The sequence below is a fragment of the Oncorhynchus tshawytscha genome, unplaced genomic scaffold (assembly GCF_018296145.1).
Source record: "Oncorhynchus tshawytscha isolate Ot180627B unplaced genomic scaffold, Otsh_v2.0 Un_contig_1419_pilon_pilon, whole genome shotgun sequence".
NCBI lineage: Eukaryota > Metazoa > Chordata > Actinopteri > Salmoniformes > Salmonidae > Oncorhynchus > Oncorhynchus tshawytscha.
The window spans coordinates 1-9,127 of NW_024607533.1; the positions used below are offsets into that span (position 1 = coordinate 1).

The 9,127-nt window shown below is 42.1% G+C and overlaps 1 long non-coding RNA gene across 1 annotated transcript; it reads left to right on the plus strand.

Annotated features, from left to right (window-relative positions):
• The first annotated feature begins 8,418 nt into the window (after positions 1 to 8,418).
• On the plus strand, positions 8,419 to 8,904 carry LOC121842679. The gene is made up of 2 exons (XR_006081241.1): positions 8,419 to 8,755; positions 8,793 to 8,904. It is a non-coding gene; the product is annotated as an uncharacterized LOC121842679 (long non-coding RNA).
• Positions 8,905 to 9,127: the final 223 nt, after the last annotated feature.

Below are 9,127 nucleotides of genomic sequence, written 5' to 3' on the forward strand. Positions count from 1 at the left end.
CTGGTTTCAATGATGTTTCTAGAGACAATATCTCTCTCTTCATCACTCATTACCTAGGTTTACCTCCACTGTATTCACATCCTACCATACCTTTGTCTGTACATTATACCTTGATGCTATTTTATCGCCCCCAGAAACCTCCTTTTACTCTCTGTTCCAGACGTTCCAGACGACCAATTCTTATTGCTTTTAGCCGCACCCTTATTCTACTCCTCCTATGTTCCTCTGGCAATGTAGAGGTGAATCCAGGCCCTGCAGTGCCTAGCTCCACTCCTATTCCCCAGGCGCTCTCTTTTGACGACTTCTGTAACCGTAGTAGCCTTGGTTTCATGCATGTTAACATTAGAAGCCTCCTCCCTAAGTTTGTTCTATTCACTGCTTTAGCACACTCTGCCAACCCGGATGTTCTAGCTGTGTCTGAATCCTGGCTTAGGAAGACCACCAAAAATTCTGAAATTTTAATTCCAAACTACAACATTTTCAGACAAGATAGAACTGCCAAAGGGGGCGGTGTTGCAATCTACTGCAAAGATAGCCTGCAGAGTTCTGTCCTACTATCCAGGTTTGTACCCAAACAATTTGAACTTAAAAATCCACCTCTCTAAAAACAAGTCTGTCACCGTTGCCGCCTGCTATAGACCACCCTCTGCCCCCAGCTGTGCTCTGGACACCATATGTGAACTGATTGCCCCCCAGCTATCTTCAGAGCTCGTGCTGCTAGGTGACCTAAACTGGAACATGCTTAACACCCCAGCCATCCTACAATCTAAACTTGATGCCCTCAATCTCACACAAATTATCAATGAACCTACCAGGTACCTCCCCAAAGTCTTAAACACGGGCATCCTCATAGATATCATCCTAACCAACTTGCCCTCTAAATACACCTCTGCTGTCTTCAACCAAGATCTCAGCGATCACTGCCTCATTGCCTGCATCCGTAATGGGTCAGCGGTCAAACGACCTCCACTCATCACTGTAAAACGCTCCCTGAAACACTTCAGCGAGCAGGCCTTTCTAATCGACCTGGCCGGGGTATCCTGGAAGGATATTGATCTCATCCCGTCAGTAGAGGATGCCTGGATATTTTTTAAAACTGCCTTCCTAACCATCTTAAATAAACATGCCCCATTCAAGAAATTTAGAACCAGGAACAGATATAGCCCTTGGTTCTCCCCAGACCTGACTGCCATTAACCAACACAAAAACATCCTATGGCGTTCTGCATTAGCATCGAACAGCCCCGTGATATGCAGCTGTTCAGGGAAGCTAGAAACCATTATACACAGGCAGTTAGAAAAGCCAGGTAAAGCATGGAGAATTTTTCAAGCAGAAATTTGCTTCCCCAACAGCAACACTAACTCAAAAAAGTTCTGGGACACTGTAAAGTCCATGGAGAATAAGAACACCTCCTCCCAGCTGCCCACTGCACTGGTTTCAGAGCTGGTCAGGAAACACTGTCACCACTGATAAATCCACCATAATTGAGAATTTCAATAAGCATTTTTCACGGCTGGCCATGCTTTCCACCTGGCAATCACCACATCCCCGGTCAACAGCACTGCACCCCCAACAGATTGCCCAAGCCTTCCCCATTTTTCCTTCTCCCAAAGAGTTCAGCTGATGTTCTGAAAGAGCTGCAAAATCTGGACCCCTACAGTCTCAGGGGGTGCCACAGGGACAATCTGGACCCTTTCTTTCTGATAATTATCTGCTGCTGGTGAGTCTCTGATCCACCCCTAGACTAGCCTGTCTGTATACCTCCCTTTCTTGGACACTGTGTTAACAACCCTCCAGGCAAGCTTCAATGCCATACAATCTCCTTCCGTGGCCTCCAATTGCTCTTAAATACAAGTAAAACTAAATGCATGCAAAACCGATCGCTACCTGCACCTACCCACCTGTCCAACATCACTACTCATGACGGCTCTGACTTAGAATACCAACAACAAATACTTAGGTGTCTGGTTAGACTGTAAACTCTCCTTCCAGACCCATATCAAACATCTCCAATCCAAAGTTAAATCTAGATGGGTGCACCTATTTCAGCCAACAAAGCATCCTTCACTCATTTTGCCAAACATACCATTGTAAAAACCATTACCTGTGCAGCTGTATTTACAAAATAGCCTCCAATCCCTACTCAACAAATTGGATGCAGTCTATCACAGTGCAATCCGTTTTATCACCAGCCGCATACTACTACCCACCATTGCGACCTCAAATGATTGGCTGGCCTGGTTCATACCGTCGCCAAACCCACTGGCTCCATGTCATCTACAAGACCCTGCTAGGTAAAGTCCCCCTTATCTCAGCTCGCTGGTCACCATAGCATCTCCCACCTGTAGCACACGCTCCAGCAGGTATATCTCTAGTCACCCCCCAAAACCAATTCTTTCTTTGGCCGCCTCTCCTTCCAGTTCTCTGCTGCCAATGACTGGAACGAACTACAAAAATCTCTGAAACTGGAAACACTTATCTCCCTCACTAGCTTTAAGCACCAACTGTCAGAGCAGCTCACAGATTACTGCACCTGTACATAGCCCACCTATAATTTGGCCCAAACAACTACCTCTTTCAACTGTATTTAATTCATTTATTTATTTTGCTCCTTTGCATTATTTTTATTTCTACTTTGCACATTCTTCCATTGCAAAACTACCATTCCAGTGTTTTACTTGCTATATTGTATTTACTTTGCCACCATGGCCTTTTTTGCCTTTACCTCCCTTCTCACCTCATTTGCTCACGTCGTATATAGACTTGTTTATATTGTATTATTGACTGTATGTTTGTTTTACTCCATGTGTAACTCTGTGTTGTTGTATGTGTCGAACTGCTTTGCTTTATCTTGGCCAGGTCGCAATTGTAAATGAGAACTTGTTCTCTACTTGCCTACCTTGCCTACCTATAAAGGTGAAATAAAATCTATATGTTGTTTGGGAGAATAAACCAAATGCATCTGCCATTGTCCTTCTACACTACTGGTGTTAAATTAACAGTGTGTTTGTGAAGTCATGATGATCTCTTTGTCAGGCTGTCAGGCTGTGGAGTCACAGAGGAAGGCTGTGCTTCTCTGGTCTCAGCTCTGGAGTCAAACCCCTCACACCTGAGAGAGCTGGACCTGAGTAACAATGACCTGAAGGATTCAGGAGTGAAGCTGCTCTCTGCTGGACTGGGGAATCCCCACTGTAAACTGGAGACTCTGAGGTCAGTATTCCTGAAGTTGGTCAACAAGTGATAACTGTTCACCAGATCAACCTGTGTTTACCAGACACACATAGTCCACAACATATGTGTTTGGACAGCATTTTGGATTTGAGATAGAATGTTTCAAATTAGGTTATTATATTAGGTTACAGTACAGAATGTCACCTTTTATTTGAGGTTAATGGTGAGAGGTTAGCATGTTTTGTTGTAGCCTCTGTTATTGGTAATGGTGAGAGGTTAGCATGTTTTGTTGTAGCCTCTGTTATTGGTAATGGTGAGAGGTTAGCATGTTTTGTTGTAGCCTCTGTTATTGGTAAAAATGTTTTGTTGTAGTCTCTGTTATTGGTAATGGTCAGGTTAGCATGTTTTGTTGTAGTCTCTGTTATTGGTAATGGTGAGAGGTTAGCATGTTTTGTGTAGTCTCTGTTTTAGTAATGGTGAGAGGTTAGCATGTTTTGTTGTAGCCTCTGTTATTGGTAATGGTGAGAGGTTAGCATGTTTTGTTGTAGTCTCTGTTATTGGTAATGGTGAGAGGTTAGCATGTTTTGTTGTAGTCTCTGTTATTGGTAATGGTGAGAGGTTAGCATGTTTTGTTTAGTCTCTGTTATTGGTAATGGTGAGAGGTTAGCATGTTTTGTTGTAGCCTCTGTTATTGGTAATGGTGAGAGGTTAGCATGTTTTGTTGTAGTCTCTGTTATTGGTAATGGTGAGAGGTTACATGTTTTGTTGTAGCCTCTGTTATTGGTAATGGTGAGAGGTTAGCATGTTTTGTTGTAGCCTCTGTTATTGGTAATGGTGAGAGGTTAGCATGTTTTGTTGTAGTCTCTGTTATTGGTAATTGAGAGGTTACATGTTTTGTTGTAGTCTCTGTTATTGGTAATGGTGAGAGGTTAGCATGTTTTGTTGTAGTCTCTGTTATTGGTAATGGTGAGAGGTTAGCATGTTTTGTTGTAGCCTCTGTTATTGGTAATGGTGAGAGGTTAGCATGTTTTGTTGTAGCCTCTGTTATTGGTAATGGTGAGAGGTTAACATGTTTTGTTGTAGTCTCTGTTATTGGTAATGGTGAGAGGTTAACATGTTTTGTTGTAGTCTCTGTTATTGGTAATGGTGAGAGGTTAACATGTTTTGTTGTAGTCTCTGTTATTGGTAATGGTGAGAGGTTAACATGTTTTGTTGTAGTCTCTGTTATTGGGAATGGTGAGAGGTTAACATGTTTTGTTGTAGTCTCTGTTATTGGGAATGGTGAGAGGTTAACATGTTTTGTTGTAGTCTCTGTTATTGGTAATGGTGAGAGGTTAGCATGTTTTGTTGTAGCCTCTGTTATTGGTAATGGTGAGAGGTTAGCATGTTTTGTTGTAGTCTCTGTTATTGGTAATGGTGAGAGGTTAGCATGTTTTGTTGTAGTCTCTGTTATTGGTAATGGTGAGAGGTTACATGTTTTGTTGTAGTCTCTGTTATTGGTAATGGTGAGAGGTTAGCATGTTTTGTTGTAGTCTCTGTTATTGGTAATGGTGAGAGGTTAGCATGTTTTGTTGTAGTCTCATTGGTAATGGTGAGAGGTTAGCATGTTTTGTTGTAGTCTCTATTGGTAATGGTGAGAGGTTAGCATGTTTTGTTGTAGCCTCTGTTATTGGTAATGGTGAGAGGTTAGCATGTTTTGTTGTAGTCTCTGTTATTGGTAATGGTGAGAGGTTAGCATGTTTTGTTGTAGTCTCTGTTATTGGTAATGGTGAGAGGTTAGTATGTGTTGTTGGTCTCTGTTATTGGTAATGGTGAGAGGTTAATGTTTTGTTGTAGTCTCTGTTATTGGTAATGGTGAGAGGTTAGCATGTTTTGTTGTAGTCTCTGTTATTGGTAATGGTGAGAGGTTAGCATGTTTTGTTGTAGCCTCTGTTATTGGTAATGGTGAGAGGTTAGTATGTTTTGTTGTAGCCTCTGTTATTGGTAATGGTGAGAGGTTAGCATGTTTTGTTGTAGTCTCTGTTATTGGTAATGGTGAGAGGTTAGTATGTTTTGTTGTAGTCTCTGTTATTGGTAATGGTGAGAGGTTAGCATGTTTTGTTGTAGTCTCTGTTATTGGTAATGGTGAGAGGTTAGTATGTTTTGTTGTAGTCTCTGTTATTGGTAATGGTGAGAGGTTAGTATGTTTTGTTGTAGTCTCTGTTATTGGTAATGGTGAGAGGTTAGCATGTTTTGTTGTAGCCTCTGTTATTGGTAATGGTGAGAGGTTAGTATGTTTTGTTGTAGTCTCTGTTATTGGTAATGGTGAGAGGTTAGCATGTTTTGTTGTAGTCTCTGTTATTGGTAATGGTGAGAGGTTAGCATGTTTTGTTGTAGTCTCTGTTATTGGTAATGGTGAGAGGTTAGCATGTTTTGTTGTAGTCCTCTGTTATTGGTAATGGTGAGAGGTTAGCATGTTTTGTTGTAGCCTCTGTTATTGGTAATGGTGAGAGGTTAGCATGTTTTGTTGTAGCCTCTGTTATTGGTAATGGTGAGAGGTTAGCATGTTTTGTTGTAGTCTCTGTTATTGGTAATGGTGAGAGGTTAGCATGTTTTGTTATTGGTAATGGTGAGAGGTTAGCATGTTTTGTTGTAGCCTCTGTTATTGGTAATGGTGAGAGGTTAGCATTTTTTGTTGTAGCCTCTGTAACTCTCACAATTTTTCATGATTGATACATGATTTTTTATTATTCAAGGCATCATCAGGACTCATTTAGCAGTATTTAGAAATGTGTTATCTAATCAATTAGACAAAATATTAAGATATGGTGTGGACTGTATACTCAATACAATCTAAATCTGATACCTCACTGTCTGTCTTCTGACTGATACTGCTTTAAACGGGTCTGATCAGTCTGCTATAATATTTGTACATTTTTCTCTCTACAAGCAATACTTAAGATTTTTTGTCATTTCTAATAATGATACATGCATTTATGAATAGATATGGAAGGATTCAGGACACTGATATATCTGAATATGTTGAAAAAATATACTGTCACTCTTTTCACCACCAAAGAATAGCAGTGTGATTTTAATATGATTTGACTCTTTGCAGGCTGTCAGGCTGTCTAGTCACAGAGGAAGGCTGTGCTTCTCTGGTCTCAGCTCTGAGGTCAAACCCCTCACACCTGAGAGAGCTGGACCTGAGCTACAATCACCCAGGAGACTCAGGAGTCAGACTGCTCTCTGCTGGACTGGAGGATCCACACTGCAGACTGGAGAAACTCAAGTATGTAGAGGGTTTATGTCAATGTTCATATCAGACATGTTGGACTTATCAGCCTGGACAAAGTTATATGGATAGTTAAGAAAAACATTATTACCACCACTTGGATATATGCTGACTGTGTGTGTGTGTGTGTGTGTGTGTGTGTGTGTGTGTGTGTATATGTATGTTCAGTGTTTCCAGTGTGTCTGTCCAGTGTCTGTGCCCAGTGTGTGTCACACAAGATCTGTTGATCAAACACTGGAAACACACACACACTGGACAAACACACACTGGACACACGCACACACATACTGGACACACACACACATACTGGACACACACACACACACACTGACACATGCTGGACACCCACTGAATGCACGCTGGACATATACACACACACACACACAGGACACACACACACACTGGACACACACTGTACATACAATCTGGAGACACACACACACTGGACACACACACACACAGACAACCATTCTTAGTTATTTGCTGACCGTGTGTGTGTGTGTGTGTGTGTGTGTGTGTGTGTGTGTGTGTGTGTGTGTGTGTGTTCAGGTGTATCCCTCAATGACTGTCTGTTCTTCTGCTTACCGCTACAGTGTGGAACATGGTGGAGAGAACAGAATGAAACCTGGGCTTAGAAAATGTGAGTGTTGACTGCTGTGAAGAATATGACTAAGAATAAGTCTTAATTCAAGTTAAGTCAAAGTCAAAGACCACCATCATTACTGACTTGGTCATATTAAATATCAGCTGTAGTTCTACAGAATCAGAAATCAGAGACACCAAAGTTTACAAAGAGTTGCTTTTTGTGTGTGTGTGTGTGTGTGTGTGTGTGCGTGTGTAATAAAAGCGGAATAAGTGTGTTTTATATTACCATACAGTATATTACCATACAGTATAACATCTGATCATTCAACAAGTCTCACGTTACCTTCACTTCTCCTTTTGATACCTAGAAACATCTACATTAAATTAATTAGTGAAAAGTGAGTTAACATTCTAATGTGAATGATGATGATTTCTAATATTGTGTCTGGTTTCATCCATCAGATGTCTGTGATCTCACACTGGACCCAAACACAGTAAACAGATTCCTCTCTCTCTCTGAGGAGAACAGAAAGGTGACATGTAGGAGAAAGAAGCAGCCGTATCCTGATCACCCAGAGAGATTTGAGAACTGTGAACAGGTGATGTGTAGAGAGGGTCTGACTGGGCGCTGTTACTGGGAGGTAGAGAGGAGTGGGAGAGGGGCTGGTATAGTAGTGACATATAAAGGAATCAGCAGGAGAGAAGGGGGTAATGACTGTGGTCTTGGATGGAATGGCAAGTCCTGGAGTCTGGTCTGCACTGACAACCGTTACTATGCCTGGCACAATAAAAATCGGACTACCATAGACGTCCGCCCCTCCAGCCCCCACAGAGTAGGAGTGTATCTGGACTGGCCAGCCGGCACTCTGTCCTTCTATAGAGCCTCCTCTGACACACTGACCCACCTGATCACATTCACCTCCACATTCACTGAGCCCCTCTATCCAGGGATTAGGGTTTGGGGTGATGGCTCCTCAGTGTCAATAATCACCTGACACACACACACACACACACTGACCCACCTGATCACATTCACCTCCACATTCACTGAGCCCCTCTATCCAGGGTTTAGGGTTTGGGGTGATGACTCCTCAGTGTCAATAATCACCTGACAAACAAACTGGACAAACACACACACACACATACTGACCCACCTGATCACATTCACCTATCTATCCCTCTATCCAAACACACACTGGACAAACAACAGTTTCAGTAAATAATAACTTGACACATTCGGATTATGATGATGGCGACTCAGTGATACACGCACATATACTCATACACACACACACACACACACACACACACACACACACACACACACACACACACACACACACACACACACACACACTGCCTGTTAAACACTGGACACATTGGACAAACACACAGACACACACATACAAACTGGACACACACACTGGACACACACACACTGTACACACACATTCACACTGGACACACACATACACTGGATCCCAGGTTCTAGAACAGCTTCTATCCCAGTTCTATCTGCCTGTTAAATCAGTTTCTGGACCACAGGTTCTAGAACAGCTTCTATCCCAGTTCTATCTGCCTGTTAAATCAGTTTCTGGACCACAGGTTCTAGAACAGCTTCTATCCCAGTTCTATCTGCCTGTTAAATCAGTTTCTGGACCACAGGTTCTAGAACAGCTTCTATCCCAGTTCTATCTGCCTGTTAAATCAGTTTCTGGACCACAGGTTTAAATCAGTTTCTGGACCACAGGTTCTAGAACAGCTTCTATCCCAGTTCTATCTGCCTGTTAAATCAGTTTCTGGACCACAGGTTCTAGAACAGCTTCTATCCCAGTTCTATCTGCCTGTTAAATCAGTTTCTGGACCACAGGTTCAGAACAGCTTTTATCCCTTTTCTGATCTTTTACCATTTTGCATTTTTTTGAAATCTGTTTGTGTTTGACCACAGGTTCTGGGAACAGCTTCTATCCAGGTTCTATCTGCCTGTTAAATCATCAACACGTGGTAAACTGTTTCCATCAGACTATTAGAACATGACTGAACCTCCCCTCACCAGCCTTTGGTTACCTTTTGAGAAAGATGTTTTACAATTTGCAT